The sequence below is a fragment of the Armigeres subalbatus genome, chromosome 2 (genome assembly GCF_024139115.2).
Source record: "Armigeres subalbatus isolate Guangzhou_Male chromosome 2, GZ_Asu_2, whole genome shotgun sequence".
Taxonomy (NCBI): Eukaryota; Metazoa; Arthropoda; class Insecta; order Diptera; family Culicidae; genus Armigeres; species Armigeres subalbatus.
The window spans coordinates 98,994,403-99,010,149 of NC_085140.1; the positions used below are offsets into that span (position 1 = coordinate 98,994,403).

Sequence of the window (15,747 nt, forward strand, 5' to 3'; positions counted from 1 at the left end):
GTGGGAAACCGCATCACGGCGGTAGGTAGGTATGTTAGCACCCTGGTGCTGGTGCTTTCCTCATCAGTGCTGCGATACATTTACGAAACAAAATTGTTCGGATGTAAGTTTTACAACATATGAAAAGAGTTGCTCATAACCAGCTGCTGGTTGTTGATTTTCCCCCTCGACTAATCCGCGCACCATTCAATATTAATCTTCACTTTCCATATTTGGTTTATGTTCGGCCTAAAGTCGTCATGCAGTTGGTAAAGGAAACATCCAGTGAGCGAGCATTGATACCTGAACGCACCACCACGCTACTTGTGTGGCAGGAAAAAGAGATTCAAGATGTGATGCAGTTATTGTATCACTAAGAGAATTGATTCGGTTCCAATCCGAACACATGAGAAATCAATGGTTGCATGTTGTGGGTTTTTAGTTATGGGATGTTACATATCTGCTTTCCAAGCATTACGATTATTTATAAACATAAACACGGATTGATGCAATCGGTTTGGTATGATATGATTGTTTTATATTTCTTGGTGCGTTCGAATAAGTGATGCATTTAACAGCCTTAGATATAAAATCCATATGAAGCTAGTTTACTGAAATGTCTAGAAAACCAGCTCGTGCTTTCCATTTAATTTCGTTATTATATTTAAAATTTAAATACCGTTTTGACTCATGATGCATACTTCGAAGATTGGTGTTTTAGTATCCAAAAACTAAACCTTCCATCAGCTTTGCATTCGGAGGTTTATAGTTTACAAGTGATCTCAAGATCCTATTGTAAGAATTAGAAAAAAAAAAATCGAAGATCACTAAGGAAAAAATGTAAACATTGAAAATAAAATTTTCAAAAATATGTTTATATCAAAGCTTAAAATAATCGAAAATTTTTGGTGGCGACACATTCACATTCACATTCATAGTCGAGGGGCAGCAGGGCTTGACGATCCCTCCCCAGGCCATCTGCGAGTTGTGGCGCCTGCCTAGGATGTGGTGGAGTTTGATAGTGGGCCCTGTTAAACCTCTATAAAAAGCTGTATGTATCCGCCAGTAGGCTCCGACAAAGTGACCGTGTGCCGCTCAAAGCGACAAGCCCAAGTCCTGGTGTTAGGTGGAACGCCAAACAGCTCTGACACGACGGCCCTCCGACGAGACAGGATGTTTGCCCAATAAACCGCCTTTAAAAACAACCATTACGAACGACATAGAAGATAATACGACTCGATATAATCGGCAACGACCTAGGTGACGAATAAAGGATCACGATTGAAAGCTTGGAACATGGAACTGCAAGTCGCTACCCGAATAGAAATGAACCATTCATCAAATCGGTAATATTATTCAGTTTCTATTCATGGAATGATAACTCTTCAAGTAATAGCGCTTTTATGATTCTATGATACAAATGAAAAATGTCAAACTATTCATAATTAAATTTCGATCATACACCAAACGATTATTATTCATAGAATCATTGAATGCATGATAAAGTGATTGTAACCTCAATGATACAGACATTTTTTTGTTCGCAAAAAAGGTAATTTTTGAATGGTAACGATACTTAACGACCCGTTAAGTGTATCATCCAAATTCCAAAAATTGTAGAGGCTATCGTCAAAATTATTCATGGTACAATTGGTGTATAATTTACTACGATACCATAAATAATCTTATCATAAAATGTATAATCGAAAAATGATTAGTGGAAAAATTGATGTTAGATATTTTTCTATGCGGGTAGGTTTCGCAGGTTGCGACAGGATAATCAACGATGAATTACATCCCCGCAACTTCGACGTCGTAGCGCTGCAGGAAATCTGCCGGACAGGATAGACAGTGTGGAAAAGCGGGCATCGAGCGGCTACCTTCAACCAAAGCTGTGGCACTACCAACGAGCTGGGAACCGGCTTCATAGTGCTGGGAAAGATGCGCCAACGCGTGATGCCAATGGCAGCCAATCAACGCGAGGATGTGCAAGCTGAGGATAAAACGCCGATTCTTCAACTATAGCATCATCAACGTGCACTGTCCACACGAAGGGAGACACGATGAGGAAAAAGAAGCGTTCTATGCACAGCTGGAGCAGACATACGATGGATGCCTACTGCGGGACGTCGAAATCATCATCGGTGACATGAGCGTTCAGGTAGGAAGGCAGGAAATGTATCGACCGGTCATCGGACCGGATAGTCTGCATACCGTATCGAACGACAACGGCCAATGATGCATAAACTTTGCAGTCTCCCGCGGAATGGTGGTCCGAGTCACTTTCTTTCCTCGCAAGAATATCCACAGGGCCACGTGGAAATCACCTAATCAAGTAACGTAAAACCAAATCGACCACGTTCTAATTGACGGCAAATTCTTCTCCGATATCACGAACGTCCGCACTTACCGCAGTGCGAATATTGAATACGACCACTACCTCGTTGCAGTATGTCTGCGCTTAAAACTCTCGACGGTGTACAACACGTGTCGGAGTCGTCCGCCGCGGCTAAACATTGGGCGGCTACAAGACGGTAGACTAGCCCAAGACTATGCGCAGCAGCTGGAAGTGGCACACCCAACGGAAGAGCAACTAGGCCAGCGTCTCTTGAAGATGGCTGGAGAGATATTCGATCCGCCATTGGAAGCACCGCAACCGCTGCACTAGGCACGGTGCCCTCGGACCAAAGAAACGACTGGTATGACGGCGAATGTGAGCAGTTAGTTGAGGAGAAGAATTCAGCATGGGCGAGATTGCTGCAACACCGCACGAGGGCGAACGAGGCTCGATACAAACGGTCGTGGAACAGACAAAACTCGATTTTTCGGAGGAAAAAGCGCCAGCAGGAAGATCGAGACCGTGAAGAGACGGAGCAATTGATCATTTTGACATTTTGATCCTTCGAACCGGATGTCCGGTCACGGATAGTCGAATGATGAGGGCAATCCTTCGGTTGAGGATCGCTGCTGAACGGTCAATTCCTCTTCGGAATGCCACAGATGATCGGCCGATTCCTTCTCGGTGAAGGAATGCCTGGGGTGTCGATAGCCCAGACTGGAGGAATTAACTCATAGCTCTGAAAAGAGCTGGTTGGTTTGGCTGCTTTCGGGGAATGGAAACTACTTCGCTTTTTTCCTTGACCGGTTTATTGCCGTACAATGGCTAAATACTGAATGAATGAGATACATTGTGCACATTTCTTATATAGTCTAATAATATACAATGACAATGTAAAATGTTTCTTCCAAGTTTATGGGGGCGTGGCTTCAGTGAGAAAATTCTCGCTATTGATGCGGTGATGCAATGATCATTGATGATGATGACGGTGACTGTACACGATAGAGAGCTCTTGCTTTGCGTAACTTTTAGCAGGTAGCAGTGCATGTTTTGTTGGTTGGAAGAATGAAATTTTGGGGAATGGAACAACACCACATCAAAGAAGATGATGTTAACAAAATGGAAGGAATATTTGATTTTCGTTCGCTCCATGCGCGAACAGATATTATGGCACGTAACTTATCAGACTGAAAAGCAAAGCTAAACGGATTGGACTAGTCATCAATACGTCGAAGACGAAGTATATGATAGGAAGATGCTCAAAAGAGGACAACGTAAGCCACCCACCACGAATTTCTATTGGTGGTGACGAAATCGAGGTGGTTGAACAATTCTTGTACTTGGGATCACTGGTGACCTCCGATAACGATACCAGCGAAGAAATTCGGTGACGCATCATGGCAGGACATCGTACGTACTTTGAACTCCGCAAAACGCTCCGATCTAATAGAGTTCGCCGCCGTACCAAACTGACTATCTACAAAACGCTTGAACCGGTAGACCGGTAGTTCTCTACGGACACAAGCCCTGGACAATGCTCGTGGAGGACCAACGCGCACTGGAAGTTTTTGAAAGGATGTGCGGACGTGGAGGAGGTGAATGAACCACGAGTTGCATCAGTAGTTGGGAGAACCATCCATCATTCACACCGCGAATATCAGACTGCGGTGGGCCGGGCATGTAGCCAGAATGCCGGACAGTAATTCGGTGAAAATTGTTATCGACAATGATCCAACGGGAACAAGAAGGCGAGGTGCACAGCGGGCAAAGTGGATCGATCAGGTGGAAGACGATTTGCGGATCCGTGGTTGGCGACGTACAGCCATGGACCGAGCTGAATGGAGAAGACTTTTATGTGCAGCACAGGCCACTCCGGCTTTAGTCTGGTAATAAAAAAGGGCTATTGGCTCAGCTTAAAAGAAGCTGTCTCAGAAGGTTCTGGGTGACTGCATCGAGGTGAGTTCGTTGGGATCGGAAGTGTCCCTCTAGTGTAAACAATTGGATGAGGTCACGGATGCAGATGACATAGTCTCTGCCGTTAAGTCGCAATGCGGTGCCGAGCTAGAGAAGACCTCTGTAAGCTTAAGGGGTAGACCTATTTCAGGTTACCTGTTGCGGAAGCCAAAAAGATCCTGGAGCGGGGGAAGTTGAAGATCAGTAAGCATTTCCAGTGAAAACAAAATCGTATATGATGCAACATAAAATGCTGAAGTGGAGATGATATACATACATATGGTTTGTGGAAGTACCAATATGGCCTCCATTTTAGCATCTTATGTGACATCATATACGATCTTGTGCTGACTGGTATACTTTAGCCAACTTCGTGGATAGCTACTATCTGTGCTTATAGTCTGGACATTCCAATTACAGAATTCATCAAAAGAGATTTTGCTGCGGTCATGATGAAGGTCAACAATAATATATATATTTATATATTGTTTCAGCATACTTTCCCGGCGACGTCAGCGATGTACCTCCAACAGAAGTAGCAGCTTTCGTTTCTTATTGTAAGAAACAAAACCAGACGTTCATAATTGGCACGGACATCAACAACAGAGGTGAGTACCTTTTAGATTACATTTCTAAAAATGAAATAGATATGTGTAATAGAGGAGATTCTCCAACATTTATGAACGCAATAACGCTGTGTATTCCATTCATTTCGGACAATATAAATAACTGGCATGTTTCGAGTGAAGAATCCTTGTCAGATCATAAACATATTGTTTATGAGTATGAGGCTGGACAACAACTCACGTAATATATCAAAGATCCCAGAAAAACTGATAAGGAGTTATAAATTTAAAAGATAGACGCCGAAAAAAATATGTTTGCATCTAACTTGAATTCCTGGGATGAACTTGAGGAAAACTCAAATCAGCTTTCTAGGCAAATCCAAAACTGTTTTAATGAAAGTTGTACCCCTAAGCTATGCTCTACAAACAGAAACATTCCATGGTGGAACAACAAATTACAAAAACTGAGCAAAAGAACCGGAAAAATATTCAACCAGGCTAAGCGTTCACAACATTGGGAACAATAAAAACAATCCCTCACCGATTACAACCGAGAGATTAGGCAATCTAAAAGCACAGACAAATAGAGGTAACAGTTTGAACATTTTTCTGAAAAATCCATCGCTCAACTCCTCTACCACCATCTTGCGAGCATGTTACACGAAACAAAGTTTCGTATGACTTTCTCACCAGAAGGCGCTGGAGTGAAATGTCAAACTCGAAGGATTACGATGCCAGCGCCTCTAGTTGTGAAACGCGCAATCAATCAAATTCAAATTGATCGTTATAGTCAAGGTCGATGGTAATTTCTCTAGTTGTTACGCAAACTGCGAACACACCTCTAACAACCCCCACATAGTTAGTAAGTAAGAAATAAATGCCCATATTTTCCCGTATACACCCCACGCAATGAGCTCCAATGAACCTCGCCTCCACTAGTGTGCGATGGAGCTCGATTATAAGGAACTTATGAAATTGGAGCAAAACAAACCAGCATAAAGAGGAATGTAGGAAGATGACCCATAGATAATAACAAATCGATTGATAACGAGTTAAGCTGAAGATCTAATCCGAAATTGAGTTTGGTCAGCATTTAAACATCTAGTTAAGTATTGTGTTGAAGTAAAGTTACCGAAGATCATTTCTAGATTGATAGGACTATTGCTGAAGGTAAAATTGAATTTAAAAAGACCTGAAATAAGATAGATTGTACCTAATTTCTGAACTCTCCTCAATTACCGCAGATAGGACCAAATTGTAGTTTTAGAGAGGTGATTACGTACTTCCTTGGAAAGCATATAGCTATCATTAGCTAAATCAGAGGTAACTATATCTGATACATAGTGCATAGGACCCTTGGATTAATGTATATTATCATGCACATAGCCATATTCAGGTATAGCACGATACCGTACGCGACCGTTTCCCGGAAGAAACAAACAGAGGAGAAACTAAACGTGAGTAAATAGTAAACTGAGATAATCCCTACTGAATTAAACTATGCATACTATCGTTAAGACTATAATTGGATCCCCAACAGGGAAAATTTAACATACGAGCAAATCAATACAACGCTTAAAATCTACGATCTGCGAGTTTGTTTAAGTTTTTGGAAACTGTCGGTTTCGAGAACACTACACTGAAAGCAACGGCATAGTAACGTCTACCATATTGAGGGTAAAATTAAAAACATTTTACCACTTGATTTGTGCAGAACGCAGCCTGTATTTATTTCAACCGTGTTTGTTGTAAATTTTACTATGCGATATGTATAGATGAGATGTAATAGATTAGACTATGCTATTGTCAATTCTACTACGTACAGGCGGCGTTGCGCATAGTAGATTTTACTGCGAATATGTTATGCGGTTTACTATGCATTATGCTGGTATAATCGAAAAATAAATAAACAAATTTTGGGTCTGATTTGTGTTTATTAGCGATGCACGATGGTTTTTTCACATTCATTTTACTAAAATTTGCTGGAAAGGACTACCTGGAGTTACACTCTGGATGGAGAGAGGCTTAATCCAATTTGCGCTGCAGCAGAACGAACTGTTGTGATCCTGGGAAGCGAGATTTTCAGCGGCAGCAACAGTATTCGTTCATTTGGTTTTAAACCGACGAAAGCTTCGGAAGAAGTCTGTAAACCATTTTTAGTGGGTGATTGGAAAGCGGTGACTCCCAAATGCTCTATGCCGATGTTGCAGCGAAAAAGCAACCTTCTTACAAAATTTCCTGCAAAAACCGGGATAGCGATGTTAAAATTTGAGGATCAATATTTTCAGGCATTTATTCTGTTAACTCACCTGTATGGTTCATTGCTTGTTCCTATTTACACCGTCCAAAATCTGATTATCGTCTGGAATTCAAAACGATCCGCTTTGCCTGATACTGCCAAAATTCCAATATGGAAGTAAAGAGAAAACTTATTTTTCGCAAAAACTTTGCACAGTTAAAGTTACCATGCACAATAGTACAAATAGTAACCAATACATAGTTATGACGACTATATTGTGGTTGTTTGGAAAAGCATCATGGTTAGGGCTACTAATTTGATGCATAGTAGTAATAAACATGTTTGTATGGATGATTTTACCACACAATTATTATCAGTGTAGTGTTACGTCTGTTTGTCTGGATGCTGGGTCATAAGGCCGAAGGCCGTTAAGCCGAATGGCCATTAGGCCGAATGAGAACTGGGGAGTGAGCAGTGAGTAGTGCGAAGTGAGAAAGAAGTTGAACGGAAGAAAATAGGAAAAAGGAGGACGAAGCAAGAAGGATGAAGGAAGGAAGAAGGAAGAAGATAGGAGGAAGAAGGAAGAAGAAAGAAAGAAGAAGGAAGAAAGAAGAAGGAAAAAGGAAGAAGGAAGAAGGAAGAAGGAAGAACGAAGAAGGATGAACGAAGAAGGAAAAAAGAAGAAGGAAGAAGAAAAGAAGAAGGAAGAAGAAAAGAAGAAGTAGAGGAAAGAAGGAAGACGGGAGAAAGAAGGATGAAAACGGAAGAAAGAAGAAGGTAGAAGGAAGAAAGAAGAAGAAAAAAGGAACAAAGAAGAAGAAAGAAGAAAGAAGGAAGAAGGAAGAAGGAGGAAGGAAGAAAGAAGAAGGAAGAAGGAAGAAAGAAGAAGGAATATAGAAGAAGGAAGATGGAAGAAATCATTTTTGATGATCAAGGTCAACAATTATGGAACTAATAAACTCAAACTCCAAATAACCAAACAAAATCGATGGGTGCAAGACATTCTGCATTTGTGATATGACTTTATTGATGACACGTAATTGCTGCCAATGTAAACCCACCACCACCTTCGCGGACGAGAAAGGCAAAAACTAGATCCCCAATCGCCTCAGCTCAGAGCTGTAAGTTTGGAGCCGTTGTTGCTTTATCAATGCCAGTCGATCAGCGTGGCAGGAAGTAAACGGCAATGCAATGGCGAACTGGGGAAGACCGATGGACACCTAACAGCCACGGTACAGGGCGCAAGCGGTAAAACCCTCAAACTGCATAATTATAATGTACCTAGTCTTACCTTATGCTCTTTCGCTTCCGGTGATGTGATGATCCACCGTGCCCGGGAAAATATCGAGCAGCTCTTACGGGCGTGGATGAATTGAACGACGTTGTTGCTGTTGGTCGTCGTCGTCGTCTTCGGCTTTTGGCGTTGGTACAGCATACAACGTTTGTCTGAAGTTCTGGCTCGTGGCAATAATGAATGAGATGTGGATTTCGAAATAAATTGAACTCTTGCCGATACTGTATCGCCTCAACCACTTCTATTTTGGACAAATTTGTTGAAATTTGGCAAAGAATACGCACGATTTTACATCCATTTGAGCTCGGTGATGGAAAGTAGTATGGATTTCACATGAAAAAAAAATAGCAAATGGGGGAACTGTACCGGTTTTGGCCATGTTCCTAATTTGGCCAATTTTGCGAATAACTCCAAAAATTAAGGAATTCGCGAGGGTTTTATTAGTTCCATCAAAAGATATATCCCTCACGGTTCAACGCTGCTTTAAACTGATCGATTATTTTGGAAAAATATGTATTTTCCAGGGTTGGCCAAATTAGGCACTAAGTTGGCCAAAACCGGTGCACTTCCCCTATGCTTTGTTTTTTTTTTGTAACACAAATGTTTAGAGTATGGAACATCCGAGCAGCACGCGCAACATCCTCTAAAAAGAACTTTAAAGCTCAAAAAAGGAGCATGAAAATGTCAAAAATATTCGAATTAGGATCAATGTTTAATTTATACATTGCAATGCAACACGTGTTTGACAGTTGAAAAAAAAAAACAACCAGAAGAATGCAGCACTGCATGTTGCATACATGGACAATCCTCACAGAATCCAAATTTAAAAGAACTCGCGTTGTCAAGGGCACACCATTCAATACGGAAGCAACGCACAACTGTCATTTTTATAATTTCACGCCTGCTGCGACGCAATGTGCGTTGCTTCCGTATTGAATGGTGTGCTCTTGAAAACGCGAATAATTTTAAATTTGGATTCCGTGAGGATTGTCCTTAAGTTGCATATTTTGTATCATGCAACATTGCAACATGCATGCGTACCTATAAACTATGGGTATAAACGTAAATTGATGTATAAAGTATGTTACATAAAAGTTGGGAGAATCTTCATTTTTGAGTGAGCATCGCTCAATGTTTTGACAACTCACATAATTGTTTCCGGTGATGTTGTTGCATTATTGCAATTGTATTGCATTCGAAGGATGCTTTCATAGACTCCAACCCTTGCGTTTTTTAATTTGCAAAAGTGTTATATTTGAAGGCACATGAGCAACGATTGCTTTTTTTCTGGAAAGTTGCAGCACAGTAGTGAAACATATGCTGTTTATGTATTACGAAAATTAGATGCAAATGTCTGATTTTTAAAATAAGTTGAGGAAAATCAAAATTATGATCGGATCCTTCTTTTTCTGAGTTATCTGTGGAGCAAACTTTAAAGCTGTTAAAACACTTGCATCTTGCTAGTTAAGAGTCAACTCATTGAAATCTGCACCTAAAGTTAGAATCATCAGTTGTGGTAAAAATCGCATACAATTTTTAAAGCTCAATTTCTGGAAATATTGAACAGTCTCACATAACGATTTTTTTTTGTAAATATTTCATTTAATGTGAATATTTTCAGAAACTCGTCGCTGTTTTGGAAATTGATTGCATTATGGGTGCATTCAAGACTGGTAAAAAGGGTATGGATTCTCATTTTGTATATGCTAATGAGGTGTTTGAAGTAAAGTATTTATCAAAACGGTATGAATAACGACAATTGGCAGTAAACTTGACACATCATCTGGCAATCTCCCGTTTAATTTTTCTAAATTTACACGCAATCTAGGTCATTTGGCATGAAGTCATTTGCCATAAAACTATTAGTCATAAAGGCCATTTGGCAGAACGATTATTTGGAATAATGAATGTTTGACAAAATGGAAATTTGGCATAATTTTGAGCCAAAACAAAAGTAAGGGTCTTTCCGCATAACGGACATTTCGCATAATTTTGAGCTATGAGAAAGAAAGAGGCTTTTGGAATAAAAATAGGCATTTTTTTTTTCAAGACGGGATAGATGCTTCCCTAAACGCTAAAATTTAGGACAGATGCATACTGTTTATGGAAGGATCTAAAAAATGTTGGCTCAGATTTTGTTTCCCAAGTAACAATTATGGTTTTCAAACGTTCTGATAGCGATTTACTCTCCAAGTGTGCTATAAAACAATAATAAATCCGGCTATGTTGCTAGGAGGGCTATTTGGTAAAACACTTTTTCAAGTTGTTACACTCAAATCTCTACCCTTTTTTATACGCCATTTTATTTTATAAGAGGCTGTTACGCCACATGACGTAAAAAGAATTTCAAACATTATTGACATTTAAAAGTCATTACAACATTTGCATTCAATTATTGTACCATTGCAGGTTATCCAACAGTTTCCTGGAATATAGGCCTTAAGGCCTACATGCTTAACGAAAGGACTCTTATTACTATGCATGCATGCCCTCTTTGATCCATAGAACCAAATTGGATACAACTTCAAAAAACATTCCATTTCGGGTCAACCAAGAATTCCTCGAAGTATAGGCCTCAAAGTCTGCACTTCTAACCAAAAGGGCTGTTATCTCTTTTCAAAAATGTTTCATCCCCTTTTTGGTTCAAACTGGAAATGCTCTCAAATATCTTATTTCGTTAAGTATCAACCTAAGTTGATGTATCGAACAGATTTAAGTATATTTTTTGTCATTACCGAAAATGATTTTTTAATTCATTACATACTCGAATTCTTCAGCATTTTTCTAAAAATTTGCTTGTCAAATTATTAGACGAAAAATAAATTATATTCAGAAAATTAAATCTCTAGTAATTGTGTTCCAATATCTCTTTTAGGGGTTTACAAAACAAGCATTTCAAGAAGATCTCCGTATACTATCAATTTATTTTGTTATAATAGCATGCAAAATGTCTCGGAGAGGCAATTATTGTAAGAAAATCAATTATGTTTTTTGATAAATCTTGGACTTTACACTTAATACATATTCGTAATATTTTGTTGAAGCATTTGTTAAAAAAAAGTGTTTTTTTTATAAATCATTTAATGGCTCAACATTTTATCAGTCTTTAAGAGCTCCGAAGTTTTCTCCATACTCAATTCGCACAAGCAATATTATCGTTGCTATGCACTTCCAAGCGCGTATCCATCGTCCCCCTTTCCATCACCGCACTTCAATTTCCGAAAGAATGTCGTCGAAGAACTATCTTCACTCGCGACAAAAACGATCTCTTTTCGCTCGTTACTCTGTTCACTGAACCTTCCGGGCGGGCACTGGCCTTCATCTTGCTCTTGCTCTTCCTTCGCAATCACAACCGCTGGCACTTGTTCTATAACCTCACGACCAACCGACAGCACGATAAAGTGACTGACCAGACCATCATCGTTTGTAACCACTTTTTGTACATTGTAACCTGTTTGGATCTGAAACCCACGACCACGACCATTGCACACATTACGCAAACCCGTCCCGTTTTCCCTGCGAGAGAGCGTCGCACGTACGATGATCGCAACCAATCGAGAACGGTAGACCCCAAACCCTCTTATGCGCACTACAAGACTCGGACACTCATTAGTATTCAATCTAAGCCTCCGCGGAAAATAAATTCCCGTAATCTTCTCCGGTGGAACTTGCACCAGCCCGGCAACAACGAAACTCGCGCCGATTCAATGACACTGCACCACAACTCCGCACGTACCTCTCGGGGGGGACTGCAACGTTCTGGAACTTCTTGTACACAGCCAACGTACGCGTGCGCGCGCCCGATTTGCAAACGCAACTTTATGGAAACTTCAAAGAGCACAAAACGATAAAAACGGAACCAATCGAAAGCTTCGGTCTTCACCCCACGAACGTTACTTTGGAACTGATTGGGCTGGTGCGCACGAACGACCGCTGCTGCTCCGATCGGATGGTTTCTGCAGCGCGCTTGAGACTTGCGCGAGACGCGCAGCACACGAACCGGCAGACCCCGGACCGCGCGGTGCTGGCTGGATTCGACAGAGGCAGTTTTAGGGCGTTGTGGCTTGTTGAGTTTAATTCGAGGGAAAGTCAATGTGTTCCATACTTTTTTCGACAAATGGTTCAGGGATCCCATTGCGTCACAAATAATGAAAAAAATTCTCGCTTCAAGATAAAACCAAAAATTAACTGAAGTTTGGGGTCTCTAGTGAAATAAATTTTGAAAAAAAGGGAACGGGGTTTCAAAATCCAAGACGCAAGACATTAATTGCCTTACTTACGTGTGTTATCAACTCGGCACTGCTTTTATGTTTCTTCAGTATTTTCGTTGTACTTCAATTGATTTTTATTGTTTTTTTTTCGAGAATTAAGCTTCAAACAATCTCAGAAAAATTAACTGGCATGTTACAGCAAATGTTCCTACAGATATTCTAGGTTCTCCAAATTTTCCTGGAGTTTTGTTCTTTTTGTTTTCCAGGTAAACTACACCTGATATGGAATTGAATTTCATTGTTTTTGTCCATACAGAGTTAAAGAGTATTATTTATAATTAAGTTTTGCCCCGCGCAATTGTTCTAGGCACTCCAAATTGTTCTGGAGCTCCAATTGTTTGTAGTCTACTCTAATGGGCTGCACATTCACTTTGAACTGTTGAAGCATGCCGCAGAGCATTTGCAGCATTTAGTTCTTATTTCATACCGAATCACTTGTCATAAGATGAGTTAGTACTATCCCATTTAATTCCATCACATGTTTGTAACTTTATAGATACGAATATCAACCTCAACAAAGAGGCCGTCTCCGATGTCTCGTACATACTTCTGCTTCGTTCATTAGGGACCCCAAACTTTGGTTAATTTTTTATTGCATCTTAAGCACAATCTAGTGCAGTAATTAAACAGAAATTTTTGATACCGATCAATTTCTCAACTTTGGTATTGGATTGAAAAGCTGCGTTGGAACAGGGCAATCCAGAACCAAAGTTTGTATGGAGTTCTGGAGATGTTTAGTCTAGAAGGAATTGATCAGTTGGAGCAGGAGACAACCATCATTTTTGAACAATTGCATCATGACGTCCTATGACAATTTTTTTTACCCGTATTCAAATGCGAGTGAAGTTTCATGAGGGCAATGTTTACATATTTTTATATGGAGTTTTTGGCTCGTGCAATCGTCTATAACCCCGATCCAAAAAATCTACGGCAAACTGCTGAAATTCGCTTCATAGATGAGAAGAAAACATCGACTAAGAGAAATCGATCAATATAAGTTACGCACCTATGATCCTGAGCTTTGCTGCGTCGCAGAAATCATGAAATAATAAAAATGACAGTTGTGCGTTCTTTGACCCTTGACAAGTGCCCTTGAAAACGCGACTATCTCATTTTTCTCTTTCCTGGACCGCGCTTTGACTTCAGAGAATACTTTCAAAGCTGAAAGTCAATGTTGTTGTTGCGAAACGATTTGGCTTTCTAAACAATGTTATAATGAAAAATTCTGATTCATCCATTTTTGGCTGCTCGGCCACATTGAGAGTTGACGTAAAGTCAATGTCAACTTCTCTCCACGAACAGCCTAGATAGCCGTTTGGTGTCGGCAGCTGGTTATCTGGCTAAGAATAACATTACGGATTGCCTGTTCCAGTGGTAAAAGCCCACCATACAGGAGGTGACCCCTAATTCTCGGTGTGAGGCGGCTTTATATTTACTGTGCCTACGAATGAATGGTTAGGGGGTCTAATAAGAACCTAGCCGCAAACGGAGCCTGTGAAACACCAGGGCCCCCTTCATGCCCTTCGCTGCGCTAACCGGAGCTATGGCGTAGTTGACTTTTTGCTTCTCCGAGATAATCGGCTACTCTTATTCAATCTCAACTTGAGGTTAAATAAGGGTGGGGTTATGAATATGTGTTTTACTTAGTGTTTCAACAAATTGTCACCTATTTGGATTCGCATTATGAGTTTTTTACAATGTACTTTGTGTTTGTCATCTATATGGGTTCGCATTGTGCGTTTTTCACAGTGTACTCTGTGTTTCGTCTTTAACGTTCGTCTTCGGCTACTCTTGTTTAATCTCAACTTTAGGGGTAATAAGAATGGGGTTAAGAATTTGTTTTTATTTCAACAAATTATCACCTATAAAGATTCGCATTAGGGGCCCTCCTTAGCCGTACGGTAAGACGCGCGGCTACAAAGCAAGACCATGCTGAGGGTGGCTGCGTTCGATTCCGGTGCCAGTCTAGGCAATTTTCGGATTGGAAATTGTCTCGACTTCCCTGGGCATAAAAGTATCATCGTGCTAGCCTCATGATATACGAGAATGCACAAATGGTAACTTGGCTTCCCGAGCAACACACATGTTGTAAATCAGTCTATTATACTCAAATACGACTAAATTTGGTCATATATGAGTTATTTCAACCAAATCAACGTTAATTGTGCTGCTAGGGTTAGAAACCTCGCAGTTAATAACTGTGGAAGTGCTTAATGAACACTAAGCTGCGAAGCGGCTCTGTCCCAGTGTGGGGATGTAAGGCCAATAAGAAGAAGATGATGGATTCGCATTATGCGTTTTCACAGGGTACTCTGTGTTTCATTTTTGACGTTCGTCTTTGGCTACTCTTGTTCAATCTCAACTTTAGAACTAATAAGGATGGGGTTAAGACTTTGTTTTTACTTCAACAAATTGTCCCTATACGCATTCGCATCGGGCATGGCAAATGCTGAGTAAAGAGTACCATTGGTACTACGCGTTCCTGAAGGAATAAAATAGACCCCATCTAGCGGTCCTTAGCCTCTTACCCAGCTACTCCTATCCCTACCTCCCCGTGGTGCTGGCCGGGATACGAGCAACATTAGGGAAGATCGGGTAACCAACCCCGGTGGGAACTATGGGCGTATGCTGACAGGGGGGGGGGGGGGTTGCTCCTCTCCGGAGGTGCAAATCTTACTGAGCGTCTGTTCTCCATGTCAGGATCGGCTCACAACAGCGTCTGTTCACCATGTTAGGGGTGGCTGATCATCGTCCGAGTGCCAGCGAGGGACTCTAAGTGAAACTGTGCACCATGGTCCACCGGGAATAAGGAGGAATGGTCCTCCGGAAATTTAGGAGGTTTGGTGTCAGGCCCTGCAAGCCTGCCAAAAAAACATAAGCAACGAACAATCAGCAAGAGAGTACGGACCGGAACCATCGGCGAAGACCACCGCGACGAAAAGGGACTAGCGATTGGAAACTCGGTTCGTGGAACTGCAAATCTCTCAACTTCATCGGGAACACACGCATACTCGCCGATGTACTCAATGACCGTGGATTCGGCATCGTAGCGCTGCAGGAGGTTTGTTGGAAGGGATCAATGGTGCGAACGTTTAGAGGTAATCATA

At 41.0% G+C, this 15,747-nt stretch overlaps 1 protein-coding gene across 3 annotated transcripts in view; it reads right to left on the reverse strand.

Annotated features, from left to right (window-relative positions):
- LOC134210334 (cell surface glycoprotein 1-like) overlaps positions 1 to 12,279 on the reverse strand; it is a 233,538-nt gene extending 221,259 nt beyond the window's left edge. For all 3 annotated transcript variants that reach the window (XM_062686383.1, XM_062686381.1, XM_062686382.1), the window contains exon 1: positions 12,106 to 12,279. The gene's annotated coding sequence lies outside the window, so the exon portion shown is untranslated. The remainder of the gene's footprint in view (positions 1 to 12,105) is intronic.
- Positions 12,280 to 15,747: the final 3,468 nt, after the last annotated feature.